Raw genomic sequence first — 21196 nt, 5'->3', positions numbered from 1 at the left:
ACTATTCAACATAAATCAGCTCAAAAAAATAAGGAATGCAGAGTCTCTGAAAATGAGAAATCCTCAGGAGGAGAAGCTGTAGGAGTGGAATCATCCACATCAGAATCAGAATAAGGAGGATACTCCTGCAAATCTTCCGCAGAAGACTCAGAAGCCTCTGAACACTATTCAAAACTCTCAAACTCAGGTTCCACCCTAGGCCTCTTATCAGGAGGGGGCATAGAACCTCTAATCATAGTAATCAAATCTTCTGCCATTTTAAGCATATGTTTCTTAGGCACAGAACCTGAAGTGCTAGGAGAAGCCCCACTGAAGCGAAACTTGGCCTACCTCTCAAAGAAGTTTTGGAAACAGAAGGAGAGGCTCTAACTACCTTGGGAAGAGAGGGAAGAACAGTTACCTGAGAAGCCCCCTCAGCCTGGCCTACCTCCTGAGAAGGCACATCCTGTAACAGTAAAGTCTCTGCCTGAGACTCCAAAGAAACTCCTGGCAAACCTCTGGCTCCACTGAGCCTTCTAAAGAACCGACGTCCGGGACTGCCGGTTCATCAACCCTAGGCTTCGCTGTTTTGTCCTTGCGCTTTTTGAACGAAGCGGGCGTCGGAGCATCCGACGGCATTTTATAATTGCAACGCTTCCCAAACACTAACCTGGCACAGTCTAACCTTCTCTTAATAGTGCGTTTGTTAAACCTAGCACAAGAGCGGCATCCAACAACGTCGTGCTCAGGCCCTAAACAAGGTATACACAAGGTATGGTAATCCCTATGAGGTATCTGTTTCCCACAAGAAATACAGTTATTTACTTTTCTGACATCCGGTTAAATACTGAGGCAAGAAAAACCAAAATGTTCCCCAACGGGTACTTAGCCAACTTTGATTCGGTCTGAAACTCCGACTTCAGAAAATTTCAGAACGCCAACCTGCACTCGCAAAACTGCTTCTGCATCGGACCATGCGGCAAAAAAGACTGGGGATATGACGTTGGTCATGCGCATTAGTACCCTGACGCTGACGTCAGTCTAATGCTGACCGACGTCAGCCATATACTTTGGTATTCGGGCCGACTGGACAGCGGACTACCCAATAGTTAGGACTGCAGCAATGTGGAATGAAGAACATCCAGGCTTATCAGGGAGGATTCAACATCTTACTGAAGGAAACCGGTCATATCAAGAAGGATTCAGCATCTTACTGAAGGAAACCAGTCATATCCAGGAGGATTCGTAATCCCACTTAAGGAAACCAGTCATATCACGGAAGAGTCAACATCTGACTCAAGGAAACCAGTCATATCAAGGAGGAGTCAACATCCTACTGAAGGAAACCAGTCATATCAAGGAGGATCCAACATCCTACTTAAGGAAACCAGTCATATCAAGGAGTAGTCAGCATCCTACTGAAGGAAACCAGAGATATCAAGGAGGATTCAGCATCCTACTGTGGAAATGCAGTCATATCAAGGAGGATTCAAGAGCGTACTGAAGGAAACCAGTGATATCAAGGAGGATTCAGCATCCTACTGATGGAAACCAGTCATATCAAGGAGGAGTCAACATCCGACTGAAGGAACCAGTCATATCAGGGAGGATTCAACATCCTACTGAAAGAAACCAGTCATATCAGGGAGGAAAAATCGTTTAAGGCCAGCTTCGAGAGAAAGATTGCACAGGACACTAAGGATAATCACAAGGCTTTCTTTAGTTATGTTAGGAACCTGGGTGGGAATTCCCAGATATGCTCAGAATTAGTCCAAAATGACAAAAAATACACCGAACCCACAGACATTGCCAACATCCTAGCTGACAGGTTCAGCGCAAACTTCTCCACCCCCATCAAAAGGGCAAATATTTATCCCAGCAGAGTGCTGCCCCCTGACATCTCAGATGCTCAGGTAAGAGCTGCCCCCTCCAAAGCAAAAAACACAGCATCAATGGGACCAGACGGTGTCCCGGGCTGTGTCCTACATGAACTCCAAGAAGAGCTAAACCCAAACATAAAACTACTGTTCAATCTCAGCCTTACTACAGGATATGTACCCAAAGATTGGCGTACAGCAACAGTGGTCCCTCCCCACAAAGGTGGTGCCTTAACGGATCCTGGAAACTATCGCCCCATAAGCCTGACTAGCTTGGTCTGAAAAACTATGGAAAGGATCATCATGGACCTCATAAATAAAGATATTGGGGACCTACAGACACTGGATCCTACCCAGTTCGGCTTTGCTAAGGGCAGATCCTGCCTCTTAAACCTGGTGGATTTCTTTGAAACAGTCACCAAGGCCATTGACGAGGGGAAGGTGATCCACACAGCCTAACTGGACCTCACAAAAGCCTTTGATACAATACCCCACTCGGGCATTATAGATAAGCTCACCAGCTTAAATATAAACCCCTATGTCACTAGATGGGTTGCAAACTGGCTCAAGGACAGAACCCACATGGTTAGAATTGCTGGAGCCATGTCAGACTCCAAACCAGTTACAAGTGGCATCCCACAAGGCTCAGTCCTGGGACCTCCCTTGTTCGGTATATATTTCTCGGAGGTACAGGCCAACACAGAAAGACTGTGGCTGACTAAGTTCACAGATGACTGCAAACTGGGCGCCATAATCGACTCTCCAGCTGACACAAGCATCCTCCAAAAGGACCTCATAGAAACAGACAACTGGTGCCAGATCCATGGCCTCAAGCTAAACACCAAAAAGTGTATAGTCATCCCCTTTGGCAAAAACAAAGTGCCCACAAATTACCACATAGGTGGTAATCCATTAAGTACAGAAGAAGTAATTAGGGATCTGGGGACCCAAGTTGATAGCAATCTCTCATTTGACAACCACGTGGCCAAAGTGGTTAGAAAAACATTTTATATAGCCCACCTAATCATGAAGGGATTCAAATCTAGATCAGGGGAGGTCATCGTGCCTCTTTACTCATCCCTCATCAGGCCCATAATTGAGTACAATGCCCCTTTTGGGGTGTACCTTACCAGACACCTGCAGCAACTGGATTGATCCCAAAAGTACCTCACCAAGAGGATCATAGGGCTCAAACAGATGCCATATGCTGCCCGGTTAAAGAAACTCAGCTCAACTCAGTGGTATACCGCCTGCTCAGAGGCGATCTGTGCCTGACGTATAAAGCCATGTCCAACCTGGAATTAATGGACATGCTGCACCTCAGAAAATCCAAATCCCATCGCGCTACGCGCTCAAGAGACTTGAACTTCAGCGCTGAAATAAATAGGACATGCTGGAGAGACAGATTCATAACCCAGAGGCACCCTTCACTCTGGAAAAAAATCCCAGTCCAGGTTAGGCAGAGTCCCTCATTGACTCTCTTCAAGAGGAATCTTGATGAGTGGATGGGAGATCGTAGGTTTACCCCAGGTATCACTTCTGTGTCACTGTTAGACAGAGGCACAGTATACTAACCTCGAAAAAGGGCATAGCAAAATTAATTTAAAATGGGTGGCGAAAGCCAAACACACTCTGGCTAGGCTTATAAATGCCCTAGGGCAGATAGCCTGGTATGAACCTATGAACTTATTATCAAGGAGGAGATAACATCCTACTGAAGGAAACCAATCATATCAAGGAGGAGTCAGCATCCTACTGAAGGAAACCAGTGATATGAAGGCAGATTCAGCATCCTACAGAGGAAATCCAGTCATATCAAGGAGGAATCAAGACCCTACTGACAGAAACCAGTGATAACAAGGAGGATTCAGCATCCTACTGAAGGAAACCAGTGATATCAAGGAGGATTCAGCATCCTACTGAAGAAAACCAGTCATATAAAGGAGGATTCTACATCCTACCGAAGGAAACCCATCATATCATGGAGGATTCTAAATCCTACTGTAGGAAACCAGTCATATCAAGGAGGAGTCAGCATCCTACTGAAGGAAACCAGTCATATCAAGGAGGATTCTATATCCTACTGAAGGAAACCAGTCATATCAAGCAGGATTCTATATCCTACTGAAGGAAACCAGTCATATCAAGGAGGATTCTACATTATACCATAAGAAACCAGTCATATCAAGGAGGATTCTACATTCTACTGAAGGAAAGCAGTCACATCAAGGAAAATTCAACATCCTACTGAAGGAAACCCATCATATCAATAAGGAGTCAATATCCTACTGAAGGAAATAAGTGATATCAAGGAGTATTCAGCATCCTACTGAAGGAAACCAGTCATATCAGGGAGGACTCTACATCCTACCAAAGGAAACCTGTCATATCAAGGAGGATTCTAAATCTTACCGAAGGAAACCCATCATATCCTGGAGGATTCTACATCCTACTGTAGGAGACCAGTCATATCAAGGAGAATTCAACATTCTACTGAAAGAAACCAGTCATATTAACGAGGAGTCGGCATTCTACTGAAAGAAACCAGTCATATTAAGGAGGAGTGAACATCCTACCGAAGGAAAAAAAGTCATATCAAGCAGGATTCTACTTTCTTCTGCAAGGAAACCAGTGATATCAAGGAGGAGTCAGCATCCTACTGAAGGAAACCAGTGATATCAAGGAGGATTCAGCATCCTACTGAGGAAATGCAATCATATCCAGGAGGATTCAAGACCCTACTGAAGGAAACCAGTGATATCAAGGAGGATTCAGCATCCTACTGATGGAAACCATCATATCAAGAAGGAGTCAACATCCGACTGAAGGAAACCAGTGATATCAAGGAGGATTCAACATCCTACTGAAGGAAACCAGTGATATCCAAGAAGATTCAGCATCCTACTGAAGAAAACCACTCATATTAGGAAGGATTCAACATCCTACTGAAGGGAACCAGTGATATCCAAGAAGATTCAGCATCCTACTGAAGAAAAACAGTCATATAAAGGAGGATTCTATATCCTACCAAATGAAACCTATTATATCAAGGAGGATTCTACATCCAACTGTAGGAAACCAGTCATATCAAGGAGGATTCAACATCCTACTGAAGGAAACCCATCATATCAAAAAGGAGTCTGCATCCTACTGAAGGAAATAAGTGATAAAGGAAGATTCAGCATCTTACCGAAGGAAACCAGTGATATCAAGGAGGATTCAGCATCCTACTGAAGAAAACCAGTCATATCAAGAAGGATTCTTTATCCTACTGAAGGAAAGCAGTTACATCAGGGAAAATTCAACATCCTACTGATGGCAACCGATCATATCAATAAGGAGTCAGCATCCTACTGAAGGAAATAAGTGATATAAAGGAGGATTCAGCATCTTACTGAAGGAAACCTGTGATATCAATGAGGATTCAGCATCCTACTGAAGAAAAACAGTCATATCAGGGAGGATTCTACATCCTACCAAAGGAAACCCATGATATCAGAGAGGATTCTACATCCTACCAAAAGAAACCCATGATATCAAAGAGGATTCTACATCTTACAGAAGGAAACCAGTCATATCAGGGAGGATTCTACATCTTACAGAAGGAAACCAGTCATATCAGGGAGGATTCTACATCCTACCAAAGGGAACCTGTCATATCAAGGAGGATTCTACATCTTACAGAAGGAAACCATTCATATGAAGTAGAATTCAACATCCTACTGAAAAGAAGCAGTGATATCTTGGAGGAGTCAGCATCCTACTGAAGGAAACCAGTCACATCAAGGAGGAGTCAACATCCCACTGAAGGAAACCAGTCATATCAAGGAGGATTCAGCATCCTACTGAAGAAACCAGTCATATCAAGGAGGACTCTGCATCCTACTGAAGGAAACCAGGGATATCAATGAGGATTCAGCATCCTATTGAAGAAAAACAGTCATATCAAGGATTCTACATCCTACCAAAGGGAACCTGTCATATCAAGGAAAATTCAACATCCTACTGAAGGAAACCAGTCATATCAAGGAGGAGTCAGCCTCCTACTGAAGGAAACCAGTCATATCAAGGAGGAGTCAGCCTCCTACTTAAGGAAACCAGTCATATTAAAGAGGAGTCAGCATCTTACTGAAGGTAACCAGTCACATCAAGCAGGATTCTACATTCTACTGTAAGGAAACCAGTGATATCAAGGAGGATTCAGCATCCTACTGAAGGAAACCAGTCATATCAAGCAGGATTCTACATTCTACTGTAAGGAAACCAGTCATATCAAGGAGGTGTCAACATCGTACTTACGGAAACCAGTCATATCAAGGAGGATTCAACATCCTACTGAAGGAAACCAGTCATATCAAGGAGGAGTCAGCATCCTACTTAAGGAAACCAGTGATATCAAGGATGATTCACCATCCTTCTGAAGGAAACCAGACATAACAAGGAGTATTCAACATCCTACTGAAGGAAACCAGTCATATCAGGGAGGATTCAACATCTTACTGAAGGAAACCAGTCATATCAAGGAGTCAACATCTGACTCAAGGAAACCAGTCATATCAAGGAGGAGTCAGCATCCTAGTGAAGGAAACCAGTGATATGAAGGCAGATTCAGCATCCTACTGAAGAAATCCAGTCATATCAAGGAGGCTTCTAGATCCTACTGATAGAAACCAGTCATATCAAGGAGGAGTCAACATCCGACTGAAGGACGCCTGTCATATCAAGCAGGAGTCAGCATCCTAGTGAAGGAAACCAGTGATATGAAGGCAGATTCAGCATCCTACTGAAGAAATCCAGTCATATCAAGGAGGCTTCTAGATCCTACTGATAGAAACCAGTCATATCAAGGAGGAGTCAACATCCGACTGAAGGACGCCTGTCATATCAAGCAGGAGTCAGCATCCTACTGAAGGAAACCAGTCATATCAAGGAGGATTCTACATTATACCGTAAGAAACCAGTCATATCAAGGAGGATTCTTTATCCTACTGAAGGAAAGCAGTTACATCAGGGAGAATTCAACATCCTACTGATGGTAACCCATCATATCAATAAGGAGTCAGCATCCTACTGAAGGAAATAAGTGATATCAAGGAGGATTCAGCATCTTACTGAAGGAAACCCATGATATCAATGAGGATTCAGCATCCTAATGAAGAAAACCAGTCATATCAGGGAGGATTCTACATCCTACCAAAGGAAACCCATGATATCAAAGAGGATTCTACATCCTACCAAAAGAAACCCATGATATCAAAGAGGATTCTACATCTTACAGAAGGAAACCATTCATATGAAGTAGAATTCAACATCCTACTGAAAAGAAGCAGTGATATCTTGAAGGAGTCAGCATCCTACTGAAGGAAACCAGTCACATCAAGGAGGAGTCAACATCCCACTGAAGGAAACCAGTCATATCAAGGAGGATTCAGCATCCTACTGAAGAAAACCAGTCATATCAGGGAGGACTCTACATCCTACCAAAGGAAACCTGTCATATCAAGGAGGATTCTAAATCCTACCAAAGGAAACCCATCATATCCTGGAGGATTCTACATCCTACTGTAGGAGACCAGTCATATCAAGGAGAATTCAACATTCTACTGAAAGAAACCAGTCATATTAATGAGGAGTCGGCATTCTACTGAAAGAAACCAGTCATATTAAGGAGGAGTGAACATCCTACCGAAGGAAAAAAAGTCATATCAAGCAGGATTCTACTTTCTTCTGCAAGGAAACCAGTGATATCAAGGAGGAGTCAGCATCCTACTGAAGGAAACCAGTGATATCAAGGAGAATTCAGCATCCTACTGAGGAAATGCAATCATATCCAGGAGGATTCAAGACCCTACTGAAGGAAACCAGTGATATCAAGGAGGATTCAGCATCCTACTGATGGAAACCATCATATCAAGAAGGAGTCAACATCCGACTGAAGGAAACCAGTGATATCAAGGAGGATTCAACATCCTACTGAAGGAAACCAGTGATATCCAAGAAGATTCAGCATCCTACTGAAGAAACCACTCATATTAGGAAGGATTCAACATCCTACTGAAGGGAACCAGTGATATCCAAGAAGATTCAGCATCCTACTGAAGAAAAACAGTCATATAAAGGAGGATTCTATATCCTACCAAATGAAACCTATTATATCAAGGAGGATTCTACATCCAACTGTAGGAAACCAGTCATATCAAGGAGGATTCAACACCCTACTGAAGGAAACCCATCATATCAAAAAGGAGTCTGCATCCTACTGAAGGAAATAAGTGATAAAGGAAGATTCAGCATCTTACCGAAGGAAACCAGTGATATCAAGGAGGATTCAGCATCCTACTGAAGAAAACCAGTCATATCAAGGAGGATTCTTTATCCTACTGAAGGAAAGCAGTTACATCAGGGAGAATTCAACATCCTACTGATGGTAACCGATCATATCAATAAGGAGTCAGCATCCTACTGAAGGAAATAAGTGATATAAAGGAGGATTCAGCATCTTACTGAAGGAAACCTGTGATATCAATGAGGATTCAGCATCCTACTGAAGAAAAACAGTCATATCAGGGAGGATTCTACATCCTACCAAAGGAAACCCATGATATCAGAGAGGATTCTACATCCTACCAAAAGAAACCCATGATATCAAAGAGGATTCTACATCTTACAGAAGGAAACCAGTCATATCAGGGAGGATTCTACATCTTACAGAAGGAAACCAGTCATATCAGGGAGGATTCTACATCCTACCAAAGGGAACCTGTCATATCAAGGAGGATTCTACATCTTACAGAAGGAAACCATTCATATGAAGTAGAATTCAACATCCTACTGAAAAGAAGCAGTGATATCTTGGAGGAGTCAGCATCCTACTGAAGAAAACCAGTCACATCAAGGAGGAGTCAACATCCCACTGAAGGAAACCAGTCACATCAAGGAGGATTCAGCATCCTACTGAATAAACCAGTCATATCAAGGAGGACTCTGCATCCTACTGAAGGAAACCAGGGATATCAATGAGGATTCAGCATCCTATTGAAGAAAAACAATCATATCAAGGATTCTACATCCTACCAAAGGGAACCTGTCATATCAAGGAAAATTCAACATCCTACTGAAGGAAACCAGTCATATCAAGGAGGAGTCAGCCTCCTACTGAAGGAAACCAGTCATATCAAGGAGGAGTCAGCCTCCTACTTAAGGAAACCAGTCATATTAAAGAGGAGTCAGCATCTTACTGAAGGTAACCAGTCACATCAAGCAGGATTCTACATTCTACTGTAAGGAAACCAGTGATATCAAGGAGGATTCAGCATCCTACTGAAGGAAACCAGTCATATCAAGCAGGATTCTACATTCTACTGTAAGGAAACCAGTCATATCAAGGAGGTGTCAACATCGTACTTACGGAAACCAGTCATATCAAGGAGGATTCAACATTCTACTGAAGGAAACCAGTCATATCAAGGAGGAGTCAGCATCCTACTTAAGGAAACCAGTGATATCAAGGACGATTCACCATCCTTCTGAAGGAAACCAGACATAACAAGGAGTATTCAACATCCTACTGAAGGAAACCAGTCATATCAGGGAGGATTCAACATCTTACTGAAGGAAACCAGTCATATCAGGGAGGATTCAACATCTTACTGAAGGAAACCAGTCATATCAAGGAGTCAATATCTGACTCAAGGAAACCAGTCATATCAAGGAGGAGTCAACATCCGACTGAAGGACGCCTGTCATATCAAGCAGGAGTCAGCATCCTAGTGAAGGAAACCAGTGATATGAAGGCAGATTCAGCATCCTACTGAAGAAATCCAGTCATATTAAGGAGGCTTCTAGATCCTACTGATAGAAACCAGTCATATCAAGGAGGAGTCAACATCCGACTGAAGGACGCCTGTCATATCAAGCAGGAGTCAGCATCCTACTGAAGGAAACCAGTCATATCAAGGAGGATTCTACATTATACCGTAAGAAACCAGTCATATCAAGGAGGATTCTTTATCCTACTGAAGGAAAGCAGTTACATCAGGGAGAATTCAACATCCTACTGATGGTAACCCATCATATCAATAAGGAGTCAGCATCCTACTGAAGGAAATAAGTGATATCAAGGAGGATTCAGCATCTTACTGAAGGAAACCCGTGATATCAATGAGGATTCAGCATCCTACTGAAGAAAACCAGTCATATCAGGGAGGATTCTACATCCTACCAAAGGAAACCCATGATATCAAAGAGGATTCTACATCCTACCAAAAGAAACCCATGATATCAAAGAGGATTCTACATCTTACAGAAGGAAACCATTCATATGAAGTAGAATTCAACATCCTACTGAAAAGAAGCAGTGATATCTTGGAGGAGTCAGCATCCTACTGAAGGAAACCAGTCACATCAAGGAGGAGTCAACATCCCACTGAAGGAAACCAGTCATATCAAGGAGGATTCAGCATCCTACTGAAGAAACCAGTCATATCAAGGAGGACTCTGCATCCTACTGAAGGAAACCAGGGATATCAATGAGGATTCAGCATCCTATTGAAGAAAAACAGTCATATCAAGGATTCTACATCCTACCAAAGGGAACCTGTCATATCAAGGAAAATTCAACATCCTACTGAAGGAAACCAGTCATATCAAGGAGGAGTCAGCCTCCTACTGAAGGAAACCAGTCATATCAAGGAGGAGTCAGCCTCCTACTTAAGGAAACCAGTCATATTAAGGAGGAGTCAGCATCCTACTGAAGGTAACCAGTCACATCAAGCAGGATTCTACATTCTACTGTAAGGAAACCAGTGATATCAAGGAGGATTCACCATCCTACTGAAGGAAACCAGTCATATCAAGGAGGATTCAACATTCTACTGAAGGAAACCAGTCATATCAAGGAGGAGTCAGCATCCTACTTAAGGAAACCAGTGATATCAAGGACGATTCAGCATCCTTCTGAAGGAAACCAGTCATATCAGGGAGGATTCAACATCTTACTGAAGGAAACCAGTCATATCAAGAAGGATTCAAAATCCCACATAAAGAAACCAGTCATATCAAAGAGGAGTCAACATCTGACTCAAGGAAATCAGTCATATCAAGGAGGAGTCAACATCCTACTGAAGGAAACCAGTCATATCAAGGAGTAGTCAGCATCCTACTGAAGGAAACCAGGCATATCAGGGAGGATTCTACATCTTACTGTAGGAAACCAGTCATATCAAGGAGGAGACAACATCTGACTCAAGGAAACCAGTCATATCAATGAGGAAATAACATCCTACTGAAGGAAACCAGTCAACTCAAGGAGGAGATACCATCCTACTGAAGGAAATCAATCATAACAAGGAGGAGTCAGCATACTACTGAAGGAAACCAGTGATATGAAGGTGGATTCAGCATCCTACTGAAGAAAACCAGTCATATAAAGGAGGATTCTATATCTTACAGAAGGAAACCAGTCATATGAAGTAGAATTCAACATCCTACTGAAAGAAACCAGTGATATCTTAGAGGAGTCAGCATCCTACTGAAGGAAACCAGTCATATCAAGGAGGAGTCAACATCCTACTGAAGAAAACCAGTTATATTAGGGAAGAGTCAACATCCTACTGAAGAAAACCAGTTATTTTAGGGTGGATTCAACATCCTACTGAAGAAACCAGTCATATCAAGGAGGACTCTGCATCCTACTGAAAGAAACCAGTCATATCAAGGAGGAGTCAGCATCCTATTGAAGAAAACCAGTCATATAAGGATTCTACATCCTACCAAAGGGAACCTGTCATATCAAAGAGAATTCTGCATCCTACTGAAGAAAACCAGTCATATCAAGGAAAATTCAACATCCTACTGAAGGAAACCAGTCATATCAAGGAAGAGTCAGCCTCCTACTGAAGGAAACCAGTCATATCAAGGAGGAGTCAGCATCCTGCTACGGAAACCAGTCATATCAAGGAGGATTCAGCATCCTACTGAAGGAAACCAGTCATATCAAGGAGGAGTCAACATCCAACTCTAGGAAACCAGTCATATGAAGGAAAGAGTCAACATCCTACTGAAAAAACCAGTCATATCAAGCAGGATTCTACTGTAAGGAAACCAGTGATATCAAGGAGGATTCAGCATCCTACTGAAGGAAACCAGTCATATCAAGCAGGATTCTACATTCTACTGTAAGGAAACCAGTCATATCAAGGAGGAGTCAACATCCTACTGAAGGAAACCAGTCATATCAAGGAAGATTCAACATCCTACTGAAAGAAACCAGTGATATCTTTGAGGAGTCAGCATCCTACTGAAGGAAACCAGTCATATCAAGGAGGAGTCAACATCCTACTGAAGAAAACCAGTTATATTAGGGAAGAGTCAACATCCTACTGAAGAAAACCAGTTATTTTAGGGTGGATTCAACATCCTACTGAAGAAACCAGTCATATCAAGGAGGACTCTGCATCCTACTGAAAGAAACCAGTCATATCAAGGAGGAGTCAGCATCCTATTGAAGAAAACCAGTCATATAAGGATTCTACATCCTACCAAAGGGAACCTGTCATATCAAAGAGAATTCTGCATCCTACTGAAGAAAACCAGTCCTATCAAGGAAAATTCAACATCCTACTGAAGGAAACCAGTCATATCAAGGAGGAGTCAGCGTCCTACTGAAGGAAACCAGTCATATCAAGGAGGAGTCAGCATCCTACTTACGGAAACCAGTCGTATTAAGGAGGAGTCAGCATCCTACTGAAGGAAACCAGTCATATCAAGGAGGAGTCAACATCCTACTCAAGGAAACCAGTCATATCAAGGAAAGAGTCAACATCCTACTGAAAAAAAAACAGTCATATCAAGCAGGATTCTACTGTAAGGAAACCAGTGATATCAAGGAGGATTCAGCATCCTACTGAAGGAAACCAGTCATATCAAGCAGGATTCTACATTCTACTGTAAGGAAACCAGTCATATCAAGGAGGAGTCAACATCCTACTGAAGGAAACCAGTCATATCAAGGAAGATTCAACATCCTACTGAAGGAAACCAGTCTTATCAAGGAGGAGTCAACATCCTACTGAAGGAAACCAGTTATATCAAGGAGGAGACAGCATCCTACTTAAGGAAACCAGTGATATCAAGGATGATCCAGTATCCTTCTGAAGGAAACCAGACATAACAAGGAGGATTCAATATCCTACTGAAAGAAACCAGTCATTTCAGGGAGGATTCAACATCCTACTTTTGGAAACCAATCATATCAGGGAGTATTCAACATCCTACTGAAAGAAACCAGTCATAGCAGGGAGGATTCAAAATCCCACTTAAGGAAACCAGTCATATCAAGGAAGAGTCAACATCTGACTCAAGGAAACCAGTCATATCAAGGAGGAGTCAACATCCTACTGAAGGAAACCAGTCATATCAAGGAGGATCCAACATCCTACTGAAGGAAACCAGTCATATCAAGGAGTAGTCAGCATCCTACTGAAGGAAACCAGTGATATCAAGGATGAGTCAGCATCCTACTGTGGAAATGCAGTCATATCAAGGAGGATTCAAGAGTGTACTGAAGGAAACAAGTGATATCAAGGAAGATTCAGCATCCTACTGATGGAAACCAGTCATATCAAGGAGGAGTCAACATCCGACTGAAGGAACCAGTCATATCAGGGAGGATTCAACATCCTACTGAAGGAAACCAGTCAACTGATCAGTATTAGCAAAAAACTACGGGCACTCAAAAAATCGTTTAAGGCCAGCTTCGAGAGAAAGATTGCACAGGACACTAAGGATAATCACAAGGCTTTCTTTAGTTATGTTAGGAACCTGGATGGGAATTCCCAGATATGCTCAGAATTAGTCCAAAATGACAAAAAATACACCGAACACACAGACATTGCCAACATCCTAGCTGACAGGTTCAGCACAAACTTCTCACCCCCCCACCAAAAGGGCAAATATTTATCCCAGCAGAGTGCTGCCCCCCTGACATCTCAGATGCTCAGGTAAGAGCTGCTCCCTCCAAAGCAAAAAACACAGCATCAATGGGACCAGAAGGTGTCCCAGGCTGCGTCCTACATGAACTCCAAGAAGAGCTAAACCCAAACATAAAACTACTGTTCAATCTCAGCCTTACTACAGGATATGTACCCAAAGAGTGGCGTACAGCAACAGTGGTCCCTCCCCACAAAGGTGGTGCCTCAACGGATCCTGGAAACTATCGCCCCATAAGCCTGACTAGCTTGGTCTGCAAAGCTATGGAAAGGATCATCATGGACCTCATAAATAAAGATATTGGGGACCTACAGACACTGGATCCTACCCAGTTCAGCTTTGCTAAGGGCAGATCTTGCCTCTTAAACCTGATGGATTTCTTTGAAACAGTCACCAAGGCCATTGACAAGGGGAAGGTGGTCCACACAGCCTACCTGGACCTTGCAAAAGCCTTCGATACAATACCCCACTCGGGCATTATAGATAAGCTCACCAGCTTAAATATAAACCCCTATGTCACTAGATGGGTTGCAAACTGGCTCAAGGACAGAACCCACATGGTTAGAATTGCTGGAGCCATGTCAGACTCCAAACCAGTTACAAGTGGCGTCCCACAAGGCTCAGTCCTGGAACCTCCCTTGTTCGGTATATATTTCTCGGAGGTACAGGCCAACATAGAAAGACTGTGGCTGACTAACTGCACAGATGACTGCAAACTGGGCGCCATAATCGACTCTCCAGCCGACACAAGCATCCTCCAAAAGGGCCTCATAGAAACATACAACTGGTGCCAGAGCCATGGCCTCAAGCTAAACGCCAAAAAGTGTATAGTCATCCCCTTTGGCAAAAACAAAGTGCCCACAAATTACCACATAGGTGGTAATCCATTAAGTACAGAAGAAGTAATTAGGGATCTGGGGACCCAAGTTGATAGCAATCTCTCATTTGACAACCACGTGGTCAAAGTGGTTAGAAAAGCATTTTATATAGCCCACCTAATCATGAAGGGATTCAAATCTAGATCAGGGGAGGTCATCGTGCCTCTTTACTCATCCCTCATCAGGCCCATAATTGAGTACAATGCCCCTTTTGGGATGTACCTTACCCAGACACCTGCAGCAACTGGATTGACCCCAAAAGTACCTCACCAAGAGGATCATAGGGCTCAAACAGATGCCATATGCTGCCCGGTTAAAGAAACTCAGCTCAACTCAGTGGCATACCGCCTGCGCAGAGGCGATCTGTGCCTGACGTATAAAGCCATGTCCAACCTGGAATTAATGGACATACTGCACCTCAGAAAATCCAAATCCCATCGCGCTACGTGCTCAAGAGACTTGAACTTCAGCACTGAAATAAATAGGACATGCTGGAGGGACAGATTCATAACTCAGAGGCTCCCTTCACTCTGGAAAAAAATCCCAGTCTAGGTTAGGCAGAGTCCCTCATTGACTCTCTTCAAGAGAAATCTTGATGAGTGGATGGGAGATCGTAGGTTTACCCCAGGTATCACTTCTGTGTCACTGTTAGACAGAGGCACAGTATACTAATCTCGAAAAAGGACATAGCAAAATTAATTTAAAATGGGTGGCGAAAGCCAAACACACTCTGGCTAGACTTATAAATGCCCTAGGGCAGATAGCCTAGTATGAACCTAGGAACCTATGAACTCAAGGAGGAGATAACATCCTACTGAAGGAAACCAATCATATCAAGGAGGAGTCAGCATCCTACTGAAGGAAACCAGTGATATGAAGGCGGATTCAGCATCCTACAGAGGAAATCCAGTCATATCAAGGAGGAATCAAGACCCTACTGATAGAAACCAGTCATTTCAAGGAGGATTCAGCATCCTACTGAAGGAAACCAGTCATATAAAGGAGGATTCGACATCCTACCGAAGGAAACCCATCATATCATGGAGGATTCAACATCCTACTGAAGGAAACCAGTGATATGAAGGAGGAGTCAGCATCCTACTGAAGGAAACCAGTAGAGTCAACATCCTACTGAAGGAAAGCAGTCATATCAAGGAGGATTCTACATCCTCCCAAAAAGAACCTGTCATATCAAAGAGGATTTTACATCCTACTGAAAGAAACCAGTCATATTAAGGAGGAGTCAGCATTCTACTGAAAGAAACCAGTCATATTAAGGAGGAGTCAACATCCTACCGAAGGAAAAAAGTAATATCAAGCAGGATTTTACATTCTACTGTAAAGAAACCAGTGATATCAAAGAGGATTCAGCATCCTACTAAAGAGACCAATCATATCAAGAAGGATTCAACATCCTACTGAAGGAAACCAGTCATATCAAGTAGGAGTCAGCATTATACTGAAGGAAATTAGTCATAACAAGGAGAAGTCAGCATCCTACTGAAGGAAACCAGTGATATCAAGGAGGATTCAGCATCCTACTGAGGAAATGAAATCATATCAAGGAGGATTCAATACCCTACTGAAGGAAACCAGTAATATCAATGAGGATTTAGCATCCTATTGATGGAAACCAGTCATATCAAGGAGGAGTCAACATCCAACTGAAGGACACCTGTCATATCAAGGAGGAGTCAACATCCTAGTGAAGGAAACCAGTCAAATCAGGAAGGATTCAACAGCCTACTGAAGGAAACCAGTGATATCAAGGAGGATTCAGCATCCTACTGTGGAAATGCAGTCATATCAAGGAGGATTCAAGACCCTACTGAAGGAAACCAGTGATATCAACGAGGATTCAGCATCCTCCTGATGGAAACCAGTCATATGAAGGAGGAGTCAACATCTGACTGAAGGAACCAGTCATATCAGGGAGGATTCAACATCCTACAGAAGGAAACCAGGCATATCAGTGAGGATTATGCATCTTACTGAAGGAAACCAGTCATATCAAGGAGGAGTCAACATCTGACTCAAGGAAACCAGTCATATCAAGGAGGATTCAGCATCCTACTGAAGGAAACCAGTGATATCAAGGAGGATTCAGCATCCTACTGAAGAAAACCAGTCATATAAAGGAGGATTCTACATCCTACCGAAGGAAACCCATCATATCATGGAGGATTCTAAATCCTACTGTAGGAAACCAGTCATATCAAGGAGGCTTCAACATCCTACTGAAGGAAACCAGTGATATGAAAGAGGAGTCAGCATCCTACTGAAGGAAACCAGTCATATCAAGGAGGAGTCAGCATCCTACTGAAGGAAACCAGTCATATCAAGGAGGAGTCAGCATCCTACTGAAGGAAACCAGTCATATCAAGGAGGATTCTATATCCTACTGAAGGAAACCAGTCATATCAAGGAGGATTCTACATTATACCATAAGAAACCAGTCATATCAAGGAGGATTCTACATCCTACTGAAGGAAAGCAGTCATATCAAGGAGGATTCAACATCCTACTGAAGGAAACCCATCATATCAATAAGCAGTCAATAACCTACTGAAGGAAATAAGTGATATCAAGGAGGATTCAGCATCCTACTGAAGAAAACTAGTCATATCAGGGAGGACTCTACATCCTACCAAAGGAAACCTGTCATATCAAGGAGGATTCTACATCTTACAGAAGGAAACCAGTCATATGAAGTAGAATTCAACATCCTACTGAAAGAAACCAGTGATATCTTGGAGCAGTCAGCATCCTAGTGAAGGAAACCAGTCATATCAAGGAGAAGTCAACATCCTACTGAAGGAAAGCAGTCATATCAAGGAGGAGTCATCATCCGACTGAAGGTAAACAGTCATATCATGGAGGTGTCAGCATCCTACTTAAGGAAACCAGTCAGATTAAGGAGGAGTCAGCATCCTACTGAAGGTTACCAGTCATATCAAGCAGGATTCTACATTCTACTGTAAGGAAACCAGTGATATCAAGGAGGAGTCTGCATCTTACTGAAAGAAACTAATCATAACAAGTAGGAGTCAGGATACTACTGAAGGAAAACAGTCATATCAAGGAGGATTCAACATCCTACTGAAGGAAACCAGTCATATCAAGGAGTCAGCATACTACTAAAGGAAATCAGTGATATCAAAGGCGATTCAGCATCCTTCTGAAGGAAAGCAGTCACAACAAGGAGGATTCAACATCCTACTGAAAGAAACCAGTCATATTAGGTAGGATTCATCATCCTACTTTTGGAAACCAATTATATCAGGGAGGATTAAACATCCCACTTAAGGAAACCAGTCATATCCAATAGTAGTCAACATCTGACGCAAGGAAACCAGACATATCAAGGAGTCAACATCCTACTGAAGGAAACCAATCATATCAAGGAGGAGTCAGCATCCTACTGAAAGAAACCAGTCATATCAAGGAGGTGTCAACATCCAACTGAAGGACGCCTGTCATATCAAGGAGGACTCAACATCCTACTGAAGAAAACCAGTCATATCAGGAAGGATTCAACAGCCTACAGAAGGAAACCAGTCATATCAAGGAGGATTCTACATTATACCATAAGAAACCAGTCATATCAAGGAGGATTCTACATTCTACTGAAGGAAAGCAGTCACATCAAGGAAAATTCAACATCCTACTGAAGGAAACCCATCATATCAATAAGGAGTCAATAACCTACTGAAGGAAATAAGTGATATCAAGGAGGATTCAGCATCCTACTGAAGAAAACTAGTCATATCAGGGAGGACTCTACATCCTACCAAAGGAAACCTGTCATATCAAGGAGGATTCTACATCTTACAGAAGGAAACCAGTCATATGAAGTAGAATTCAACATCTTACTGAAAGAAACCAGTGATATCTTGGAGCAGTCAGCATCCTAGTGAGGGAAACCAGTCATATCAAGGAGGAGTCAACATCCTACTAAGGAAACCAGTCATATCAAGGAGGAGTCATCATCCTACTGAAGGTAAACAGTCATATCATGGAGGAGTCAGCATCCTACTTAAGGAAACCAGTCAGATTAAGGAGGAGTCAGCATCCTACTGAAGGTTACCAGTCATATCAAGCAGGATTCTACATTCTACTGTAAGGAAACCAGTGATATCAAGGAGGAGTCTGCATCTTACTGAAAGAAACTAATCATAACAAGTAGGAGTCAGGATACTACTGAAGGAAAACAGTCATATCAAGGAGGATTCAACATCCTACTGAAGGAAACCAGTCATATCAAGGAGTCAGCATACTACTAAAGAAAATCAGTGATATCAAAGGCGATTCAGCATCCTTCTGAAGGAAAGCAGTCACAACAAGGAGGATTCAACATCCTACTGAAAGAAACCAGTCATATTAGGTAGGATTCATCATCCTACTTTTGGAAACCAATTATATCAGGGAGGATTAAACATCCCACTTAAGGAAACCAGTCATATCCAATAGTAGTCAACATCTGACGCAAGGAAACCAGACATATCAAGGAGTCAAAATCCTACTGAAGGAAACCAATCATATCAAGGAGGAGTCAGCATCCTACTGAAGGAAACCAGTCATATCAAGGAGGTGTCAACATCCAACTGAAGGACGCCTGTCATATCAAGGAGGACTCAACATCCTACTGAAAAAACAAACAGTCTTATCAGGAAGGATTCAACAGCCTACAGAAGGAAACCAGTCATATCAAGGATGATTCAGCATCCTACTGAAGGAAACCAGTGATATCAAGGATGATTCAGCATCCTACTGTGGAAATGCAGTCATATCAAGGAGGATTCAAGAGCGTACTGAATGAAACCAGTGATATCAAGGAAGATTCAGCAACCTATTGATGGAAACCAGTCATATCAAGGAGGAGTCAACATCCGACTGAAGGAACCAGTCATATCAGGGAGGATTCAACATCCTACTGAAGGAAACCAGTCAACTGATCAGTATTAGCAAAAAACTACGGGCACTCAAAAAATCGTTTAAGGCCAGCTTCGAGAAAAAGACTGCACAGGACACTAAGGATAATCACAAGGCTTTCTTTAGTTATGTTAGGAACCTGGGTGGGAATTCCCAGATATGCTCAGAATTAGTCCAAAATGACAAAAAATACACCGAACCCACAGACATTGCCAACATCCTAGCTGAGAGGTTCAGAGCAAACTCCCCCCCTCCCCACCAAAAGGGCAAATATTTATCCCAGCAGAGTGCTGCCCCCCTGACATCTCAGATGCTCAAGTAAGAGCTGCCCCCTCCAAAGCAAAAAACACAGCATCAATGGGACCAGACGGTGTCCCGGGCTTGTGTCCTACATGAACTCCAAGAAGAGCTAAACCCAAACATAAAACTACTGTTCAATCTCAGCCTTACTACAGGATATGTACCCAAAGATTGGCGTACAGCAACAGTGGTCCCTCCCCACAAAGGTGGTGCCTCAACGGATCCTGGAAACTATCGCCCATAAGCCTGACTAGCTTGGTCTGCAAAACTATGGAAAGGATCATCATGGACCTCATAAATAAAGATATTGGGGACCTACAGATACTGGATCCTACCCAGTTCGGCTTTGCTAAGGGCAGATCCTGCCTCTTAAACCTGGTGGATTTCTTTGAAACAGTCACCAAGGCCATTGACGAGGGGAAGGTGGTCCACACAGCCTACCTGGACCTCACAAAAGCCTTCGATACAATACCCCACTCGGGCATTATAGATAAGCTCACCAGCTTAAATATAAACCCCTATGTCACTAGATGGGTTGCAAACTGGCTCAAGGACAGAACCCACATGGCTAGAATTGCTGGAGCCATGTCAGACTCCAAACCAGTTACAAGTGGCTTCCCACAAGGCTCAGTCCTGGGACCTCTCTTGTTCGGTATATATTTCTCAGAGGTACAGACCAACACGGAAGGACTGTGGCTGACCAAGTTCGCAGATGACTGCAAACTGGGTGCCATAATCGACTCTCCAGCTGACACAAGCATCCTCCAAAAGGGCCTCATAAAAACAGACAACTGGTGACAGAGCCATGGCCTCACGCTAAACGCCAAAAAGTGTATAGTCATCCCCTTTGGCAAAAACAAAGTGCCCACAAATTACCACATAGGTGGTAATCCATTAAGTATAGAAGAAGTAATTAGGGACCTGGGGACCCAAGTTGATAGCAATCTCTCATTTGACAACCACGTGGCCAAAGTGGTTAGAAAAACATTATATAGCCCACCTAATCATGAAGGGATTCACATCTAGATCAGGGGAGGTCATCGTGCCTCTTTACCCATCCCTCAGCAGGCCCATAATTGAGTACAATGCCCCTTTTAGGATGTACCTTACCAGACACCTGCAGCAACTGGAAAGACCCCAAAAGTACCTCACCAAGAGGATCAAAGGGCTCAAACAGATGCCATATGCCGCCCAATTAAAGAAAAGTACAGTTTGTACCTACCATAAATGTAGATGTTCAAG

Source organism: Protopterus annectens, chromosome 13.part0 (genome assembly GCF_019279795.1).
Source record: "Protopterus annectens isolate FY-2018-M chromosome 13.part0, PAN1.0, whole genome shotgun sequence".
In the NCBI taxonomy this organism is placed as follows: Eukaryota; Metazoa; Chordata; order Ceratodontiformes; family Protopteridae; genus Protopterus; species Protopterus annectens.
This window is presented reverse-complemented; position numbering follows the sequence as displayed.